This window comes from Mauremys mutica, chromosome 6, assembly GCF_020497125.1.
Source record: "Mauremys mutica isolate MM-2020 ecotype Southern chromosome 6, ASM2049712v1, whole genome shotgun sequence".
In the NCBI taxonomy this organism is placed as follows: Eukaryota; Metazoa; Chordata; order Testudines; family Geoemydidae; genus Mauremys; species Mauremys mutica.
In genome coordinates, this window is record NC_059077.1 from 110929450 (window position 1) to 110949261 (window position 19812).

General features: G+C 44.7%; 1 protein-coding gene across 1 annotated transcript in view; it reads right to left on the minus strand.

Annotated features, from left to right (window-relative positions):
* Positions 1–19812, minus strand: part of LINGO2 (leucine rich repeat and Ig domain containing 2) — a 456232-nt gene that overhangs the window by 87597 nt on the left and 348823 nt on the right. The gene's annotated exons all lie outside the window — the stretch shown is intronic.

A 19812-nucleotide genomic window follows, 5' to 3' on the forward strand; every position in this document is an offset into this window, starting at 1 on the left:
GTTCCAGAAAATATTGCTTTGATGGGGAAGCAGCATTTCCAGGAAAGAAAAGCACATCACCAGTGGGAAGGACTTGGGGAGGATAGAAAATGTGACTCCGCTCATGGTGAGGGAAGACAGGGCCACTGAAACATTTGGAAGTATTGGACTAGTCAGGTTTCATCAGCATCACCAGTATATGCCCAGATATACATTGCAGAAGTAGATATCTGTCCTGTCCCAACACAAGGGCACTGAAGACCTGACTGAAAAGTGCATTGAAGTCAATGGGAGCATCTCCTCTCACTTCAATGGACCCTAGATCAGGCCACAGGAGTCAAAGAAGCAGCATCAGCGAGCTAGAGAGGACGGGCCCTAGCCCAGAATGTGAGACAGTCCTACAGGCTACACTAGGGCAAACACCTGCTATGTATGAGCATGCTACCCTCAGCAAAGCTATTAACATTATAATGTGACTATTATTGCAATATGCAGATAATATCTGCTCTTACCCAGCACTTTTCACCTGTAGCTCTCACAGTGCTTAACAGAGGAAGTTAAGTATCATCATCCCTATTTTATAGATCTGAAAAGGAAAGCAAAGAGAGGAATGACTTGCCTAAGGCCATACAGAAGGCCACTGACAGAGATAAGAGAACTCAGGTCTCCTGATTCCCAGTGTCCAGTTTCCTATTCACTGGATGATGCCGCTTCCCACATCCTCCTGCCCACGGCGGGCAGAATGCCTCCAGCCACCAGAGTTTGGGCAGCAATGCACCTCTCATCCATGAGCACAGTTCATACAAGCCATAATGAAAAATTAAACTGTAAGCCTAGATCCCAGCCGTGTTATTTTTTATTTATGAATGGGATTGGTATTATTACTACAGGAAATTATAAAATTAAGGCCGAGTTAAAAATTATAGTCAGGCCCTGACTTCATTCTGCAAAAATCAAAACAACTCTACTTTATATAATCCGGTTCTGCCGTTCTCCTCTAGAGCATCCTCTAGTAGTATCTAAGATGATACCACATGGAGAACGGCAACCTTAAAGTACGACAACCTACAGCATCAAATTGGAAATTTGGGTTTAAAAGAGCAGAGATCTCTGCTGGTTTCCAACACTCACAGGGTGTGAGATATTGGCATGTATTCCAGACTGGTTTGACTGATTGCCAACTGTGCTGAACTTACTGTTGAGCTACAGCAGACCAGTCTGACACAACAGGTTACCTTTTCGCTGATCTCCATTTCCCTTATATATTCTGTACATATATTCTGTAAGTACAGGACAGAACAAAAAAAAAAGAAAAAAAATTTTTTTGAAGGGACTACATGGCTCAGGGGATTGGCAACCTTTAACTTCCAGGTCACCAGGTTGGTAGTGACAAAGTTGGCCCCATCATGGGTGTTAGATGGCCTTTATGAAATGAATTGGTGCTTTCAGCCCAGTTTCCAGTGGTGTAATATCAACACACACTGTTGGCTGTTTCAGAGGAGATGCCAGTGACTGAAAGGACATGGACAGTTAACTACCCATCCATCCGGAGCAGTCTCTGCCTGGTCAGGAGTGAAGCACACCGGTAGAGCAGTGGGAAAATCTGTACTGCTTGTTCTATGGACAGAGAACTCTTGTTAGGTGTGTACATTTCACTACATTCAAATGAAATTACAAAATTGTGCATTCTGCATGATGATAAAAAACAAAGGTGGCTTGAATTATGTGTGACAGAGAACATGTTTATTTACTGTTTATATCCAGACACTGTGCCATGTTAAGGGCTATATTGTACCATGATGTCATGCACTAAGGTCAACAGGGGAATAGATTTCAACAGGGCTCCACCTTCCTCTGACACTGTATCATGTCCTCATGCTCTCCTGGGTGTCAAGCCAGAAGCCTGGGTTGGAGGAGCAGTAATTCTGCAATATAATCAGTCAAGTACAATAAATTAATACCAAGTCCTGTGTGTATGCACTCGTGCTCCCCGTTTTTATATGTAGTTTAATGACACTTGTAGAGATGAAAAACCTTGTTTTCTTCTCGGAGAGACTTCTCATCCCCCAGGCCAAGCCTGTCTTCCCCAGAGCCATCAAAAGTGGTCTTTCAGATCTCATGGTGAGACCTCCATTTCGATCTGCCATTGAGAAAACCATTCTGGGGCTCCCTAGCATCCTTGAAATGTATGTCCTCAGGCCAGTCATCATGCTGTTGATACATCTTGAGCAGTAATGTGTTATTCATATTTCTCTAAATTCATCAATCTCAGCTTGTTATTTCACTGTTCCCCAGAATAATAGAATTTAGTGAGGTAATTTATCCTCAACTTCTGCAGTGTATGTTCTAAGTAACATTCTCTTCAAAAAATCTCAGGGAACAAAACAGCAAGTACATCTAACCACCAGCCTTCCTCCAGAGATTTAGAACAGAATACAGTTCTCTTTAGCTGTTCTAACTTACCTGCTTTTTAAATAATGCCACCTTGTGCAGAATTGCTCAACAGCCCCGCACAAAACCAGAACTTTCCTCACCTGATCTTAATTTTGCTTCAGTTTGCACAATAAAAGACGAGGGGTGTGAGTTCCTTCTCACACTGTGAAAATCAGGAGTAACTTCACTGAAGTCAGGGGAATCACACCAGTTTAAGTAAGAGGAGAATCAGGCCCTAGGTGTTAAGCACCATGTAAGGAAATTTTTGTCTATACTTAACCTGTATCATAGTGGTGCCTGATAATATGACTTTGAACTGGCCTTAACACAGAGACACATGGAAATCTCTATGGTGATGAAAGGTGAAATTTTATCATGTAGATTATTCAGAGATCCAGGCTGGGAACAATAAAACATTATAATGAAGTTTCTCTAGAAGAGGCTCCCACAGAAGAAGCCAATTTCCCCCTCCCCCCTGCAATCTTTCACACACACAAAAAGGACCATGTAACATGAAGCACGAACAGAGCAACAATCAGGTCTTGTAAGATGCTAGTATTGATCTTTTGCCAAGTGACAGTTCACATATGCTTCTCCCACAACAGAGATTCATGAAAAGATTATATATAGACATATTATGTCCTTACAATTTTGTGGGATGGGGAGTAAACGAAAGTTAAAAGCAACGTAATCCACAGGTCATCAGCCTTGCTCCATTATAATGATACAGATCTTGATGATATAGATCTTCTATAATTCCAAGCCAAACTGGTTAATTTATAAGGGGGGGAAATAATTTTCACTAAGTTTGAAACTTAAAAACCAAAGGTTGTTTAGAAAAAAAACCTTAATCAAATGAATATCTCTAGTCCAAGAATTTGAGAACAATTTTGATGGGCTACAAGATAAAATAATGAAACACCCACTTTGTCACATAGTTAGACAATCTCCCCTATATAAACTTTCTGGGCATACAGAATGGAATGAATGCATGGACTAGCCTTCCTCCGATTAACACATGCAATGCACAGCATGGCTACGGAATGGAAGCAATTTAACAGCACAGTACACAGTATAAGCTTTACCTCTGGGACTTGGACTTTCCTGCTACTGCTGTTTGATGTGACAGAGAATCCAAGTAAGAAGAAGGGATTGACAATGACCCCTCATTTGCCAACCTGCTGCCATCCTCTAAATGATTACAGTCATTGATGCGGTAAAGGTAAGTCTGAGACTCCTGCTCTCTGTTCGCCATCATACATCCTTCTAAGGCTACTCTGCCACAACTCCAATATCTAGAAAGCCTAATAGGACACATCCTTGTTATATAGTGGTATGGCTGCTATGCTCCTGTGCATGCTCGTGCCTAATCATTATATGAATTGCATTTGATACCTGTGAGACTATCTCCACTGAGATGCCTTCCTGAATGCTCCAAACACACACAGGACTCAGAGTCATTTAATATCAAAGGGTATATTTATATATTTTAAATGACTTTTCAGTTCATATCTATGTATCTTTCTACACATAGGTATATAAGGTACCTGAAAACTTAACTAAAGAGCCTGGCTGAAATAATTTATCTGGTGCTCCTATTGCTGCAGCCGCTGCACTAAATTAGGCCAACAACATCTCTTCAGTTTGATACTTGCAAGACAGTCTGCACTAATGTTGAAATGAATGATGCAAAGGCTAACCTTAATCTTCCATTAAAAATATATGTCTGAAATGGATTTAATGCTGCTGAGGTGCAGCATTAATGTTTGGAAGCAAAGCAATGAAGGAAAAAACGTCTGCTCCTAAGTTCGCTCCCTCTGGCTTTACCCAAATGTTTGCCTTGAGATTTCTGAGGACACAGTCATCCATGACCTCTTGGCTAGCAACACTTTGGTACAGCACAGAAGCCGCTCAGAGAGGAGACATCTTTGACAGTTTGTTTATTGCTGGAGTCCTGAGGAAAGAGGCACCGGTGCAGCAGAGCCTGCCAGCTATGCTAGTTAAAGGTTTGTCCATGTTTCCATTATACACTCTTATTTTCAGGGGTTTATAACTCAGCCATAAAAATCACTCCAGTCAAACTCAGCATACGCGGTATAAGCTGTGCATTAGAATGGATTTATATCTTAGACGGCAAGGGCTGAAAATAAACAATTCGGGTCTACCAGGCCATTTCTCACTCACAACCAGGGGATTTTTTTTCCTTTGGTCTTTTCTAACTTGTCCATTTATAAAGGATGCTAATGGCTCTTTCCTTCAGAGGCATTATGGATGTGAGTATAAATAATCACCTCTGAAAATGCCCAAATACACATTTAACAGCCTGTTTAGTGAATACGGGGAATAAGCCACAAGGACTTTTTCCCCCCACAAATGCTAATATAAACTGCAATCTCAAATCCTAACAAAATTTGCAATCCACAAGAATGAATATATTGATATGTATATACATTATGAGCAATTCAGCAATTCTCAGCACCGGGCAGGATCGAGCCCAATTTAGGTTAACACACATACTTAACATGTTCATTATTTATTCTATGCTGTCTGATGCTTTATAGAAGTAGACAGACACCATCACTACCCTAGACACCATAAAATCCAGTTTAAACATCATCAGGCAGTGAAAGATCACTAGAATTGGCGAGAGAAGATTGAGACTTTTAAAATCACTTCATCTATCTGTGCCTTGCTGTGTCTCTCTTATCTGGAAGAGAGACCCTCACCTTCTCAAGACAACTAAAATCACCTGGGAAGCTCTTTCCACTGGTCAGAGTATGTCTACATGGTCATTAGATACAGGCAGCTGGCCCGTGCCATCTGAATTGAGCTTGTGGGGCTGTTTAATGGCAGTGTGGATATTCTGGCTCAGGCTGCAGCCTGAGCGCTGGGATCCTCCCACTTTGCACGGTGCTGCAGCCCAAGCCTGAACATCTACATTGCAATGAAACAGCCCCACAGCCCAAGCCAGTTGGCACAGGCTAGCCATGGGTTTTCAATTGCAGGGTAGACATACTCACAGATGTATGAGGAGGGGGTCTCTCCCTTATGTAATTAGCTCCCCCTGATGGTCTGCAAGCTTCCCATCATGATGCAAGAGGGTTTTTTTTCTTTTACTAGGTTTTCTTGGGTCTAATTTATTTAAAAAGCCATTTTTTCTTTGTTTTTATTTCTGACAAAAGGAAGGTTGTTTTACTGTTAAAAGTTCTTTTTTAATGTTATGCATTGTGTGTGATTTTGTGTGAATTTAAAAAATAAATAAATAAGGCTTTGTTATCATACATGCATTAAAAAATTCAATCAGGAGATAATACAAACTCTTTTGTATTCTGGTGATGAGACAATCATTGTTTCTGGTAATATCTATTTCTCTTTAGGATGAATATTGATGGTTCAGAAAGGTTGTATTAACTATCATTAGTCATGTCACAAAATGAGAATGACTTGAGTTTGGCATAATTGACAGGCATCCTAAGCAAAGAAAAAAAACCTTAAGATTTGTTCTCTAGTAACCTGAATTGTTTAGATTCAGTAGGATTGTGAACACAGAGCAGTTCAAATTTTTATCAGCAGCCTATTTTCTGATAAACTTACTCCAGCTCTACAACTCAATTCCGATGGAGCAAAGGGCAGAATTTTGTTTAGGATAAAACGTGGCATGAAATGTGACAATTTTTTATTTCTTCCTTTTATTCAGATTCCATCTGCCTGAATTTAGGATCTATCAGTGTTTCGAATATGTCCAAATGCTGTGGCTGATTATGCATGACAGATTGCATTCAATTTGACATACAGACTGAGAATCATGAATGATTGCTACCGTTTTAAAGTTCATAAACATTCTCTGAATGATCACTAGAAACTTTTAGAATGTCCTAATGTGAGATATTAAAAATACAGAGGCGTTCATAAATAAAATCCTGTTCCCTACCACCACCCACCTATTGTAGAGATATTAAAAGATCCTGTTATATTTTATTCTGCAGTGTACTGCAAAACATGGCACAAACTTCTTACAGCACTGAAGGCATTTTCTGTTCTTCTGTATTACACAACCTATAGCCCTTAGTATACAGGAAGCTTTTAAAGATGTATGTTGTGGATGGTGAATGATTTGAGTAAAATCCTATGACCTGATTCTACAGGAGCAGAACACCATCACAGCCTAGCAGCTCCCATGGTATTTATGGGGAGCTTAGAACCTCATGGGGAGGGGGGGTAAAGAATCAGGCCACTGATTTGCATCTTCTGTAGATGAGACTGAGAATTAGCTAAAAGGCAATATTTCTGTTTAACCTTCCTTTTGTTCAGGATTGCAGAGCTGCAGATAAATTATAAACATTATTTTAACTAGTTCTCTATAAGGCTATTGGCAGGGAAAAGAGGAATTGCTTCGTCTTATGTAAATTAAGGCACATTTTAATATTTTACTCTACATGAAAAGCATAGAATCATAGAACTGGAAGGGACCTCAAGAGGTCATCTAGTCCAGTCCCCTACACTCAAGGCACGACTAAGTATTCCATCCCTAACAGGTGTTTGTCCAACCTGTTCTTAAAATGATACAGATTCCACAACCTCCCTAGGCAATTTATTCCAGTGCTTAACCACTCTGACAGTTAGGAAGTTTTTCCTAATGTCCAACCTAAACAGCCCTTGCTGCAGTTTAAGCCCATTGCTTCTTGTCCTATCCTCAGAGGTTAAGAACAACTTTTCTCCCTCTTCCTTATAACATCCTTTTATGTACTTGAAAACTGTTATGTCTCCCTCCCCCAGTCTTCTCTTCTCCAGACTAAACAAACCCATTTTTTTCAATCTTCCCTCATAGGTCATGTTTTCTAGACCTTTAATCATTTTTGTTGCTCTTCTCTGGACTTTCTTCAATTTGTCCACATCTTTCCTGAAATGTGGTGCCCAGAACTGGACACAATACTCCAGTGGATGCCTAATCAGCGTGGAGTAGAGTGGAAGAATTACTTCTTGTGTCTTGCTTACAATACTCCTGCTAATACATCCCAGAATGACGTTTGCTTTTTTTGTTGACTCATATTTAGCTTGTGATCCACTATGATCCCAAGATCCTTTTCCACAGTTCTCCTTCCTAGGCAGTCATTTCCCATTTTGTATGTGTGCAACTGACTGTTCCTTCCTAAGTGGAGTACTATGCATTTGTCTTTATTGAACGTCATCCCCCTATTTACTTCAGACCATTCCTCCAGTTTGTCCAGGTCATTCTGAATTTTAATCCTATCCTCCAAAGCACTTGCAACCCTTCCCAGCATGGTATCGTCTGCAAACTTTATGTGTACTCTCTATGCCATTATCTAAATCACTGATGAAGATATTGAACAGAACCAGACCCAGAACCGATCCCTGCCGGACCCCACTCATTATGAACGACTGATAACTACTCTCTGGGAACAATTTTCCAACTAGTTTTGCACCCACCTTATAGTAGCTCCATCTAGGTTGTATTTCCCTAGTTTGTTTATGAGATGGTCCTGCGAGACAGTATCAAAAGCCTTACTAAAGTCAAGATATACCACATCTACCACTTCCCCCATCCACAAGGCTTGTTACTCTGTCAAAGAAAGCTATCAGGTTAGTTTGACAAGATCTGTTCTTGAAAAATCCATTCTGACTGTTATTTATCACCTTATTATCTTCCAGGTGTTTGCAAATTGATAGCTTAAGTATTTGCTCCATTATCTTTCCAGGTACAGAAGTTTAATTGACTGGTCTGTAATTCCTTGGGTTGTCCTTCTTTCCCTTTTTATAGATGGGCACTATATTTGCCCTTTTCCAGTCTGGAATGTCTCCTATCTTCCATGACTTTTCAAAGATAATTGCTAATAGCTCAAATATCTCCTCAATCAGCTCTTTCAGTATTCTAGGATGCATTTCATCAGGCCCTGGTGATTTGAAGACATCTAACTTGTCTAAGTAATTTTTTTACTTGTTCTTTCCCTATTTTAGACTCTGATCCAACCTCATTTTCACTGGCATTCACTATGTTAGACATCCAATCATTACCAACCTTCTTGGTGAAAACTGAAACAAAGACGTCATTAAGCACCTCTGCCATGTCCACATTTTCTGTTATTGTCTTTCCCCCCTCCTTGAGTAATGGGTCTGCTCTGTCCTTGGTCTTCCTCTTGCTTCTAATGTATTTGTATATGTATTTGCATATGACAGTAGATAGATGTTTTAGTTCTAATCACACTTTTGTCCTCTTTGCAAGATTTCTGTCTTTTTTCCCCCTCACCCTATGTTCACATCTTTAAGTTATTAGGCCCCATGGAGCTAAGTAGATTTACACCAGCTGAGGATCTGGCTTGATGTATATTGTGGCTGTGGTAGGGCAGTTGCCCCACACAGGCAGAACAAGGGTTAAAGCAGCCTTGGGGAGGCTATGCAGAACCCAGTCAATGAGAAGAGGGCTTATTGAGCCAGCCAATAGGGAGAAGGCTTAGTGGAGCAGCCAATCAGGGCCAGGCTGGCCCATATAAGAAGGGCTGCTAAGCAGAAAAGAGGCAGTCTCTCCCTGGAGGCTAAGGGAGGAGGATTGGCTGCCTGCCCGCCCTGTTGGAGGGTAGAGAGAGAAACAGCACCACGGACAGAGCAGTGCTGGGCAAGGTCAGGGAACAAGATGGAGCTCCAGCCAGAAGGCTGCCAGACTGAGGCCCTGATACAAGGTTGGAGAAGGTGCTAGGGCTGTGGGGAAGTGGCCCAGGGAACCAGACAGTGGAGTAGGAGGAGGGGCAGTACATGGCTGCCGGCTATAGGGTCACTGGCCCGGGACCCAGAGTAGTGGGCAGGCCTGGATCCCCCCACTCATTTGCCCCCCAACTTGCCACTGAGAGGAGTGGCGAGTGCATGGACTGCAGTTTGCCACTGAAGCAAGTGAGTAGACTGAGGATGGTTGGGTCCCCGGGAAGGGAAGAGAGAACCGAGTGGGGACAGCTGGAGAGCTGTATCCAGAAGAGGACGCCGCAGGCGAGAGTGACAACGGACAAGACAACACTAGACAAGGCCGCTCTGGTGAAATGAGAGCTAATTCCCAGGACAGCCCCATTATAGTGGCTTTTCTCACATTGAGAATCTGTGTCAATTTTGTAGTTGACTTTAATGGGAACAAGATCAGCTCCTCTATGTTAGAAAAACTTTGCTTTTAAGGCAGGCTTAAAAAAAAACCCAACCGAAAAATCATGTGAACTGTTGAGTGCTGTTCCAAAGGGGTGAGGCAGGGGCACAGTTTCAGAAGTTGTTTGCTAAAAGGCATGAACTCAAGAACAGTCAGCCCTGATAACACATTATGTTTGCTACTGAATAAAATATGTTGACATTTTTGTGGCTTAAATTAGAGCTATACACAGGCAATTCAAACTCGAGTGAATAAGCCACTGTAGGCTGGCATGAAACATACCAGCATGCCCCCCTCCAGTTACCTGTCAGACCTGCCTGCAGCTCGCCATGGAGCAGGGTAGATCTAAGGAGCGGCAAGGCCCCAAATCTATGAGCTCTGTGTAAACAAATTGGCTGCTGGTTAGATTCAACCCCAGGTCCTGCTCCTGCCCTCTCTTCTCTAAGGGACTGACTTCACCACCCAGCAGCTGACTTGCCTAGGAAACTAGACTGTCTTGAAGCCTGCACACTGGCCCTTGCCACTTTCCTGGCTCTGCTCCCAGCACTCTGCTCTGAGCTAGCAAAACATGGCATGGGGCAGATTTCCTCTGCCCAACCCATCTGAGCCTCCCTTCCTGGGATGCACATGTCAGTGCGTGTAAAGCAGGAGAGGAACATGCTGCTGATGCAGCCATGGGTCAGCAGCACTTTTCCTTTTAATAAGCTGAATTGGGGGCCCAAAGAGACAGGAGAGAAAATGGTGGCTGGGGGAGAGAGATAAAAGGGTGAGAGGAACCACGGAGCTGGAGAGGGCTGAGAGAACTGGGACAAGGGCTCAGAGAAAGGGGTGAGAGAAAACTGGGGGAGGAAGCCATAGGGCACCCATTCCCAAACTGTGGGTCACAACCCCAAATGGGGGTGTGCCACCAGCAGGTGGGGTCATGACAATCCCTACTGTGCAGAGGATGCCATTTAGCTCTTCAAAATTGCGTCTTCCGTGCGGTTTGGGGCCCAGGCAGGAAATAGGGTCGTGCCGGTAAAAAGTTTGGGAACCCCTGTATGGGAAGAGGGCTCAGGGACAAGAGAATTAGTAGGGGATGCAGCGGCAAAGAGGAAATATGGTAGGGAGGGCCTGAGTATGGGGTCCCAAAAGAGGTAAGAAAGAAGACAATAGTGTGTACCGAGGGAAGTCCAATGTGGGGAGAGCAGTGGGTGAATGGAGTGGAACAGCAAAGGGAGTGGCAGGTTTCCTCTTCAGGAATGGAGGTGCCAGCACCAACTTCACTCATTGCCCCACTCTCAGGGCTGGGGAGAGGGAACAGAGTTCAGGGCCGGATTTCCAATTAGGCACAGTAGGCACAGGCCTAGGGATGCCTAACATTTAAAAATGGGTTAAAAGTTTCATTTTTTATGGAAAAAACACACAGGTCAGCTGTAGGCAGAGGGGTGCTGAAGATGCTCTGCCTAAGGGTGCGTAAGATGTAACTCCGGCACCGATAGACATGGGGGATTAATGGAAGGAATAATGCTTAGAGAAGCCTTATAAAAATGAGAAGGGAATAGAGGTGCGGGAGCCTGGAGTAAGAAGGATAGAAAAAAGACAAAAGATGTTTGGGGACCCTAAGGCAAGTGAATGACAATGAATCTAACGGGAAAAGGCAAGAAAACTTAAGGGACTCAGGAAAAAAGGAAAGACAGGAGAAAGATCAGGGAAGGTTTTAGAGGAGAGAGGGAGAGAGAAAAAAGGAGACGGGATGGCCAGGCAACAGTGGGAAGAAAGGAAAGGACACAGGGAGAAAATGGAGACCAAGAGAAAAGGCAGAACAGGAAACAAAGGAGAGAAAACTCAAAGGAAGGTTGCGAAAGAAGGCAACAGGTGCAAAAGGAGTGAGGAAGAGAAGAGAAACAAAGGAGAGTTAGGGAAAAATGAAATAAAAGAGGGAGCAAGAACTAATAACTTTGAATGGTGAGTGAACTTTATTTTATTTATTCAGGCTCCTGATTTTATTGTCTTATTGATTGCTAATTTATGGAAAGCCACTGGGTAAATACTACCTTAAAGAACTGTAACAAGACAGGACAGACAAAATACAGAAAGTGAGGGTGGAAGGAATGCAGCCTGGAAACAGAATGATTGAACCAGTGAGATCAGCCAAGGTCAGCCTTAAAGGTTGGGGATTTTTTTAGGATGGAAATATATTATTCCATACTGTGAGGCAAATTAAAGGATTATAAAGTGAAGCAAATGAATAGGCCAGTTGTTGTTGCCAGAACGCTAGCTTGAAAAAAGAGGTTTTAGGATGGATTTGAAAGAGCAGAGGGAGGCTGTTTGGCATAATGGAGGGAGGAGGTGGAGGAAGAGGTGTGACACAAAAATGTAGTGGGGAAAAAAATTCCCAGGAGAGTGGCAGAGTTATGGCTGGATGCATTTCAATCAAACGAAAAATCAACAAACAAGTCACCAAAAGGCACAGTCGTAGTAAAGAGCCAGTGCGCAGAGCCTTGAAAAGTGAGGCTGGGATTTGAAATTGGGGTGGAATGGGATCAGAAGCCAGCGGAGGGACCTGAGTGTGTAGAACTGTATATGACACGATCAGTTTAGAGGGCAAGGAAGATAGTTTTAGCTGTAGGGTGTTCAATGGACTAGAATGTGAGAAGGTCAGAGATCTGACGGCTGGAAAAGATGATGTATCATTTCTATGGCCGATGTCTCATAACCCATGGTGGGTCTTGCTATTTGAGCCTCAGAGTTCATTTGCTCACAGGGCTTTTACCCTGAAATCAACCCTGCCTTGTTCATTTGCACTGAATCTACTTAGTGCATCCTCTGGGACAGGAGAAGCCTTTTAATCATCTTGGGCAACATTCATCCCCCCAACACAACTCTGCCGTGGATAACTGCAATGGAATTATAACAGAGGTGAATTTGGACTACTGCATGTTAGTATCGTGGCTGAAAAGGTGTTGGATAGGAACCTGTAGCCCAGAGGAAGAAGGTAGAAATGAAGCTGTCTTTTAATTTTGTCATGAAATGGGAATAAGAGATGGCAATCTGTGGATGGGAAGAGGGTAAAATATTATTAATTTCAATATGTATTTATTAACTCTTGCTTAAAATAGAAAATGGCAGGTGAGAGGAGAGGGCAAACATGCTCTGTCTTTTAGTTAATAAATGCATTGAATTGGGCTGAAAACAGGAATTAGGAATAAGACCCTGCAGCTGGAAGGCGACATTTGCTGTTTCACATCATGCTCAATTCAGCTTTGATGCAGTGTCAGAGCAGAAACCTCCCAAAACACCATCAAAGCCGAAGCAAATGTATTTTAAGGTAACAAGTCACTTTCATCTCTTTTGAAGCTGAGGAGGTTAGCAGAGTTGCTCACCAAAGCTTGTTTAAATTCTACCAACTGTGGCTTCCTAACAAGTTTTAGAAACTGTCAAGCAACGTTCAGGAAGTGCTGCAAGGCCCAGGTATTCAACCAGGCCTTTGCCTGAGTCAGGGTTTGTATGGAAGGCAAAGTACCATTTAGGTGCTGATCACTCTAACCCCCACTGGAGTCAATGACTGTGGGGAGCACTGAGCACTCTACTGCACCTTTCAGGTTTGGGTTCTGTGGGTCCAATTCTCCACCGTGCTCAGCACCTAAGCAGATGCCATTGTAATGCTAGGGCCACGCTTTTTTATATAGTAACCCGTGATTTTGGATGTGCAACTTGAAACACCTTAAAAAGCCCTGATTTTCAGAGATGGGGTGCTTATCATTTTCTGAAAATCATGACCCCTGAGGCGTCTCAGGTTGGGCATCTAGAAACTAAGGCAGCCACAATCACTGGTCCCTTCTGAAAATGTTGATCTAGAGCTAGTATCCATAGCAGGACCTGCTGGATGCTGACTTCTTTTGAAAAATCAAGCCCCAAATGGCTGGTTGAAATCAGTGGGAATTGGGCACCTAAATACCTTTTAGGAACTGGGCCTAAATCACTTTTGAAAATTGGACTTAGGTTGTTTTTGAAAATTCTGCCCTTAAATACTAGCGATAGGCACCATAGGAAACCATAAAATAGATAGGTAGAATAAACATGCAAACAAAAGTTAAAATTCTCTCTCACTTGCACCATGCGGATACAAATTAGACCTGAAGATTGGTTCGTCATGATTAGAAGTGACATTCTTTATGCCTACTAATATAGATAATATATACAAAGAATACTCATATAAAGAGGTCTGCTTTGTTAGACTCAAGATTGAGTACTTTTTTGTAAATTGGGTTACAAAAATGTAAACTCTGTGTGTGTGTGTGTGTGTGTGTGTGTGTAACAAAGGTCAGCATCAGATGCAGTCATACATTTTTATCATTAAAGATATGCCAGACTCATACTGTATACAGCACTGCTGCTATAATTCCACAGTTTAGGCAGCTGGAGGTTGATTAAAAATGTAAACGACTGCATGTCTTACTCAGGTTGAAGGACACACTGCACAAATTCTAAATAGAAATGTTATACAAAAGGAGAATTTCTTACCTGATCATTCCTCTCTGTGCCCTGGTTCTGAAAATACAGGAGGAATGAGAAGCTCCTCCTCTTTTGGCATACTGGCAAATAGGTCATAATCAATATTTCTATCATGAGGGTACCCTCCTCAATCTTCAGATTAAGGTTAGAAAGGTTGGCCTCTAATGGAATGGATGAAGATATCCGTCCCGATCCAGTAAACCACTAAAGCACTTGTGTCACTTTTTAAGTATGTGAGTAGTCTCAGTGATGTCAATAATAGGTATGCATATGATTAAGTGCTTCTCTGAATTGGGGCCTTCATGCATAGTGTCATAGAAGGGTCCACCCAAGAAGCAGTTAAACAAGTATTCAAACATTTTTCCAGCCAACTGTATTTATTCATAGATGCGCATAGGGTCAGTCACATCTTTGGTCTTCCAGCAAGCATTAGGTATCTCTTCTACCTAAGAGAAACCAGAAATATTTTCTTCCCATGTCTTATATTCCTTCAAAAACAGGAGATAACTAGTATTATCCTTTTCTACCACAAGCTGCATTTTAAACATCTTAGCCTCATTCTTAATAAGGAAGATCTGCTCCAGAGAATTCTGGGAAGGCCTGAATATGACTTGGATGATTACAGAAGATTCTTTCCAGGACAAAATACTCATCTGATCTAAGGTCACTGGATGGAAAGGGGTCCAACGTTATGTCCCAGTCCTCAGCTGTTGACAGAGCTCAGATCCAGAGGGCTTCTTGGGGAAAATTCATGGTGAAATTATCCATGTGAAATCATGAAAATCAAAATTTTGTAAATACAAAAGTGGGTAGTATTCACAATAATATTTTGAGACCTCTGGGATCATGATAAAAGTAATTTTGAAAGTTTTGTATAAGTCTTAAGGTAACTCTAGCAGATCATTGACAGATAATGTTCAGAATGTTTTCATAATTCAAAACACAAGCTGTTTATATTTCTATCAGAAAGTTCGGCAAATGGCAAGCTCAGATATGGGATTGTCACATGTCTTTAAGGGCCAGTTCTACAAGGTGCTGAGTTCTCTTTGTATGGTGCTGGGCATCCTCAAATTCCATAGACTTAAATGAGATTTGAAGGTGCCCAGCACCATGCAGGTGGTGCTCTGCACAGCTCAGAACCAAGCATTAAATCACCAGTGAAGTATTCTGTGGTATTCTAGTTACTGCTCCCAGTCAGATAGGGTATCAAGGCTGGAGATAGTGGCATGATCCCTGCAAATCAAAAGGGTACAAAATGATTGTCCCCTAGCAAAATAAATCAGATCACCAATCGTCTGTCCTGCTAAATTTCTGACCTCATCTCATCTCATCTCCCCATTTCAATTTCTTTCATGGCATCTTACCCTTCTGTTCATATATTTCATTCTGGGACAGAGGCTTTCTCACTGTAACCCCTACAACAAATTAAAGTGAAACTATTCCAGACAATATATTTCAGGAGAAAAGCAGCCTGAATCATAATATGTATCATCATTCTAACCGGGGCAATTCACAAATACAACTTAACTACTCCCCTTCGGAATGCTATTACCCAAGTTTCACAGCAAATGGCTACTGTTACGGGGATTTTTCTAACAGCAACTGGGCCGGATTCATTCACAGAGCAACTCAATGTACAAAGATGAATTTGGCCCACCAGCTTTATACATTTTCCCAAAAAAGACCATTTGCTTTGCATTCTTACCATTTGAGAGAAAGCAAATAATTGTAGCCACCCACCTCCTATTTCAGACAACCAAGGGCGAATTAGGACCATCCTTCAGATTTCACTATGTGGAATACAGAGCTGAGATTAATAGAAGCAAGACTTCTTTGTTTTTTGTACACAAATACAAATTTACTTTTGATGCACTTAATCTAAAGAACAATGTTCCCTTTAACATAATACATGAGAACATAAAGCTGCCCATGAGGGTGAAAACAGCTTCAGTAATTTAAACAAAAATCTAGCAAAATGTTTAAATGTTTTTTTCATGAGATTGTGGGAGCAAGAGATATAAGATAAGCAGACTCCAAAAAGAGTCTTGAGACAGCTTACCTAACATGGCTGTAGTTTTGCTGTAGTTATAATAGCATGGTACATCTGATGCAATAGGCTAATGCTATGCTAGCCATCCATAAGGAAGTGCAGTAGAAAATGTATACAGTCGAACCCATTTATCTCGACCTCGGTTAACTTGCCAATCCTCTTAACTCGAGGTTTTACAAGTGGAACCGCCAAACTCCCTCTTTATCTTATGGGTTTCTCATCCGTTATGTCGATTTGCCCAACCCTAATATCTCGAGCCCGGCTCCCCGCGTCCCCAGCCGCCCGCTCCCTGGCTCTCCAGCCGCGTGGTTCCCCAGCCGCCCGCTCCCCGCGTCCCCAGCCGCCCGCCCGCCCCCGCATACTCGGTCCCTGCCCGGCCCCGCCCGCCCGGCCCCGCATACCCGGTCCCTGCCCGTCCCTGCCCGCCCGGCCCCGCATACCCGGTCCCTGCCCGTCCCCGCCAGCCCGTCCCCGCATACCCGGTCCCTGCCCGGCCCCGCCTGGCCCCGCATACCTGGTCCCCGCTTTGCCTGCCGCCTGCCCGCCCGGCTCCGCTTCGCCGGTCCCCGCTTTGCCGCCCGCCCCTCCGCCCGGCTTCGCTTCGCCGCCCGCCCGCCCGGCCCCGCATACCCGGTCCCTGCCCGTCCCCGCCAGCCCGCCCCGCATACCCGGTCCCTGCCCGTCCCCGCCCGTCCCCGCATACCTGGTCCCCCCTTCGCCTGCCGCCTGCCCGCCCGGCTCCGCTTCGCCGCCCGCCCGCCCGGCCCCGCATACCTGGTCCCTGCCCGTCCCCGCCAGCCCGGCCCCGCATACCCGGTCCCTGCCCGTCCCCGCCAGCCCGGCCCCGCATACCTGGTTCCCGCTTTGCCTGCCGCCTGCCCGCCCGGCTCCGCTTCGCCGGTCCCCGCTTTGCCGCCCGCCCCCGCGCCCGGCTTCGCGTAGCCGCCCGCCCGCCCCGGCATACCTGGTCCCGGCCCGTCCCCGCCCGCCCGTCCCCGCATCCCCGGTCCCTGCCCGTCCCCGCATACCTGGTCCCCGCTTTGCCTGCCGCCCGCCCCCCCGGCTCCGCTTCCCCGCCGCCCGCCCGTCCGCCCGGCTCCGCTTCGCCGTCCGCCCGCCCCGGCATACCCGGTCCCTGCCCGTCCCCGCCCGCCCGCCCGTCCCCGCATACCCGGTCCCTGCCCGTCCCGCCGCCCGGCCCCGCATACCCGGTCCCTGCCCGGCCCCGCATACCCGGTCCCTGCCCGGCCCCGCCCGGCCCCGCCCGGCCCCGCATATCTGGTCCCCGCTTCGCCTGCCGCCCCCCCGCCCGGCTCCGCTTCGCCGGTCCCCGCTTCACCGCCCGCCCGGCCCCGCAGACCCGGTCCCTGCCCGTCCCCGCCCGCCCGCCCGGCCCCGTATACCCGGTCCCTGCCCGTCCCCGCCGCCCGGCCCCGCATACCCGGTCCCTGCCCCTCCCCGCCCGCCCGCCCGGCCCCACTTACCCGGTCCCCGCTTCGCCTGCCGCCCGCCCGCCCCACTTACCCGGTCCCCGCTTCGCCTGCCGCCCGGCCCGCTTACCCGGTCCCGCTTCGCCTGCCGCCCGGCCCGCTTACCGGGTCCCGCTTCTTTGGCTGCCCGGCTCCGGGTCCCCGTCCACGGCCGCCCGGCCCGCTTCCCCGTCCCGCTTCGCCGGATCCAGCCACGTGCAGGCACCGCGGTAAGGGGGCAGGGAGGGGGTGTTGGAGAGAGGGCAGGGGAGTTCAGGGGTGGGGGGGTGGATAGGGGTTTATCTCGATCATCGGTTATCTGGACTATTTTTGGCAAACCCCTAGGCCGGTGACATAACAGGGTTCAACTGTATTTTCAGTCTGGCTACTGATTTTTCAAGTTCAAATTTTCAAGGCATGTATATCAAATGTAATAGGGGTGAGGATTTTCAACTCTCCTGTCAGTCACCCATGCATACTTCCAAGTCCTTCCTATCCTATCTTCTCAATAACCTGCACATTTCCATGATGTGAATTATGTAAAGAAAACCCTTCTGCATACCTGGTTACACTCCTCTCAAGACTTTTATTTTAAAGAGTTCAAAAGGAGAGTAGTCTTGCAACCCTCACTCTGCAGAGGAGGCTGACTGAAGTCAATGTGATTCATAAGAACGGCCATACTGGGTCAGACCAAAGGTCCATCTAGCCCAGTTTCCTGTCTTCTGACAGTGGCCAATGTCAGATGCCCCAGAGAGAATGAACAGAACAGGTAATCATCGAGTGATCCATTCCCTGTCGCCCATTCCCAGCTTCTGGCAAACAGAGGCTAGGGACACCATCCCTGCCCATCCTGGATAATAGCCATTGATGGACCTATCCACCATGAATTTATCTAGTTCTTCTTTGAACCCTGTTATAGTCTTGGCCTTCATAACATCCTCTGGCAGAGTTCCACAGGTTGACTGTGTGTTGTGTGAAAAAATACTTCCTTTTGTTTGTTTAAAACCTGCTGCCTATTAATTTAATTTAGTGACCTCTAATTCTTGTGTTACGAGAAGGAGTAAATAACACGTCCTTATTTACTTTCTCCACACCAGGCATGATTTTATACACCTCAATCATATCCCCCCTTAGCTATCTCTTTTCTAAGCTGAAAAGTCCCAGTCAACATAAGAATGGCCCTACTGGTCAGACCAAAGGTCCATCTAGCCCAGTATCCTCTCGTCTGACAGCGGCCACTGCCAGGTGCCCCAGAAGGAATGAACAGAACAGGTAATCATCAAGTGATCAATTCCCTGCCGTTCATTCCCAGCTTCTGGCATTATTAATCTGTCCTCATACGGAAGCCGTTCCATACCCCTAATAATTTTTGTTGCCCTTTTCTAAACCTTTTCCAATTCCAAGATATATTTTTTGAGATGGGGTGACCACATCTGCACAGCATTCAGGATGTGGGCATACTATGGATTTATATAGAGGCAATATGGTATTTCCTATCTTATTATCTATCCCTTTCTTAATTCCCAGCATTCTGTTTGCTTTTTTGCCTGCTGCTGCATATTTAGTGGCTGTTTTTAGAGAACTGTCCACAATGACTCCAAGATCTCTTTCTTGAGTGGTAACAGTGTGTGCTCTGTTCACTAGGCTAAACTGCTTAAAGGCTGACAGAGGAAAATTAAAGCTGGAAAATTCAGTACTGTCAACCCCAAATGTCCAAAAATTATGATTATTAAAAAACTATTACTATGAGATTAAAATTATTATTATTATGAATAATGCCAGCTTTGTATTCTTTCCGTTTGCCTAATGAGTCTTGATCCACTTTAGGTTTCATGTTTTCAAGCTTTTGTCAGCAATCATGTGGGCTAGAAACTTAAAAATAAAAAAACCCTAAAACCCTCTAGTGAATATCATATAATCACCTGACTCAAGGAGCTAAACACCAAATATTGTGAGACTCACAATGAAATCAGGAGAGTGGGCAACAGTGAACATCTCCCTTGTTAAGATGCTGCATTGAGTTTGTTTCCTAAAAAAAATAAAGGAAAATAAGACTAGCTGAAAGTTTTGCTTTGGAAATGCACTCGTTTAGAGAAAATATATATTTCTTATGGTTGATATGACTGTAGTGAACAGAATGTCTGTGCATGAGTTATAAAGGCTTACAGGCTCAATGCTATACTACTGGATAAGGAAAAGTTATTTACTTATTCCCATAATACAAGAACTAGGGGTCACCA